The sequence below is a fragment of the Triticum dicoccoides genome, chromosome 3A (genome assembly GCF_002162155.2).
Source record: "Triticum dicoccoides isolate Atlit2015 ecotype Zavitan chromosome 3A, WEW_v2.0, whole genome shotgun sequence".
NCBI lineage: Eukaryota > Viridiplantae > Streptophyta > Magnoliopsida > Poales > Poaceae > Triticum > Triticum dicoccoides.
The window spans coordinates 101,288,593-101,291,397 of record NC_041384.1 but is presented as its reverse complement, the minus strand read 5'-3'; positions in this window follow the sequence as shown (position 1 = coordinate 101,291,397).

Sequence of the window (2,805 nt, the reverse complement as noted above, 5' to 3'; positions counted from 1 at the left end):
TTTTTAATTCTTTTTGCTTTTAGTTTTAGAAAAATTATAAACTTTCTATTAGTGCCATTAGTTTTCAAATCTGAAAACTCTTTTTTTGTTTCCTTTGTTGCTTTATTTATTTTATTTTGTTTCTACTTACAACAAAATACTTATTGTTGCTATTTTTATTTTTTTCAGTTTTTTGTTCTGTTTTCTGCATTCTTTATTTATTGTTGTTTTTTGCTTTATTTTTTAATTCTTTTTGCTTTTAGTTTTAGAAAAATTATAAACTTTCTGTTAGTGCCATTAGTTTTCAAATTTGGAAACTCTTTTTTTGTTTTTTGTTGCTTTATTTATAAACCGGTGTGAGCGCCCTTCGGTTGGCGAGGTTTTAAAATTCATAGTTTTCAAATGAACTCTGAAAAAGTTGGCATAGCATGTGCATGTACAAAACGGACAATGGTATCATACTCGTCTGTTACAAAGTTGGCATGTTATCATCATAATAGTTGCGGGAGAAAGTCTTCACTTTTTCTTCGCTTGTGTCGTTTGCTTATTGCGCCGTAACCATGGATAATCTTCATCGTTTATCAGGATGCTTGGGTCAGCCTTGACTTTGAAGGGGGAATTTCACGAAACTTTTCATACTCTTCAGACATGTCTGTCTTGCCCTCCACTCCCAGGATGTCCCTTTTTCCTGAAAGAACTATGTGGCGCTTTGGCTCATTGTATGATGTATTCGCTTCCTTATCTTTTCTTTTCCTCGGTCTGGTAGACATGTCCTTCATATAGATAACCTGTGCCACATCATTGGCTAGGACGAACGGTTCGTCAGTGTACCCAAGATTTTTCAGATCCACTGTGGTCATTCCGTACTGTGGGTCTACCTGTACCCCGCCTCCTGACAGATTGACCCACTTGCACTTAAACAAAGGGACCTTAAAATCTACTCCGTAGTCAAGTTCCCATATGTCTGCTATGTAACCATAATATGTGTCATTTTCATTGTCGGTTGCTGCATCAAAGCGGACACCGCTGTTTTGGTTGGTTCTCTTTTCATCTTGGTCAATCGTGTAAAATGTATTCCCATTTATCTCGTATCCTTTCCAAATCATTATAGTCGAAGATGGTCCCCTGGACAACAAGTACAGCTCATCACAAACAGTGTTGTCACCTCTGAGACATGTTTCCAACCAACTGCTGAAAGTCCTGATGTGTTCACATGTAATCCAGTCGTCGCACTGCTCCGGGTGTTTGGAGCGCAGACTGTTCTTGTGTTTATCGACATACGGGTCACCAAGGTAGAGTTCTGTAGAACTGTGTAGTGTGCTTGAGACCAAGAATATCCGTCCCTGCATATTATTGAGTCCCTTCCAAGCGTGCCTTTTCCAGTCAGTCTCCCCTCATACCGCGATTTAGGGAGACCTATCTTCTTAAGGCCAGGAATGAAGTCAACACAAAACCCGATGACATCCTCTGTTTGATGGCCCATGGAGATGCTTCCTTCTAGCCTAGCGCGGTTATGAACATATTTCTTTAGGACTCCCATGAACCTCTCAAAGGGGTACATATTGTGTAGAAATACGGGCCCCAGAATGACAATCTCGTCGACTAGATGAACTAGGACGTGCGTCATGATATTGAAGAAGGATGGTGGGAACACCAGCTCGAAACTGACAAGACATTGCGCCACATCACTCCTTAGCGTTGGTACGATTTCTAGATCGATCACCTTCTGAGATATTGCATTGAGGAATGCACATAGCTTCACAATGGCTAGTCGGACATTTTCCGGTAGAAGCCCCCTCAATGCAACCGGAAGCAGTTGCGTCATAATCACGTGGCAGTCATGAGACTTTAGGTTCTGGAACTTTTTCTCTGGCATATTTATTATTCCCTTTATATTCGACGTGAAGCCAGTCGGGACCTTCATACTGAGCAGGCATTGAAAGAATATTTCTTTCTCTTCTTTCGTAAGAGCGTAGCTGGCAGGACCTTTATACTGCTTCGGAGGCATGCCCTCTTTTTCGTGCAAGCGTTGCAGGTCCTCTCGTGCCTCAGGTGTATCTTTTGTCTTCCCATACACGCCCAAGAAGCCTAGCAGGTTCACGCAAAGGTTCTTCGTCACGTGCATCACGTCGATCGAAGAGCGGACCTCTAGGTATTTCCAATAGGGTAGGTCCCAAAATATAGATTTCTTCTTCCACATGGGTGCGTGATTCTCAGCGTCATTCGGAACAGCTAGTCCGCCGGGACCCTTTCCAAAGATTACGTGTAAATCATTGACCATAGCAAGTACGTGATCACCGGTACGCATGGCGGGCTTCTTTCGGTGATCTGCCTCGCCTTTGAAATGCTTGCCTTTCTTTCGATATTGATGGTTGGTCGGAAGAAATCGACGATGGCCCAGGTACACATTCTTCCTGCAGCTTGCCAGGTATATACTATCGGTGTCAAGTAAACAGTGCGTGCATGCGTGGTATCCCTTGTTTGTCTGTCCTGAAAGGTTACTGAGAGCGGGCCAATCGTTGATGGTCACGAACAGCAACTCCTTTAGGTTAAATTCCTCCTGTTTGTGCTCATCCCACGTACGTACACCATTTCCATTCCACAGCTGTAAAAGTTCTTCAACTAATGGCCTTAGGTACACATCAATGTCCTTGCCGGGTTGCTTAGGGCCTTGGATGAGAACTGGCATCATAATGAACTTCCGCTTCATGCACATCCAAGGAGGAAGGTTATACATACATAGAGTCACGGGCCAGGTGTTGTGATTGCTGCTCTGCTCCCCGAAAGGATTAATGCCATCCGCGCTTAAAGCAAACCATACGTTCC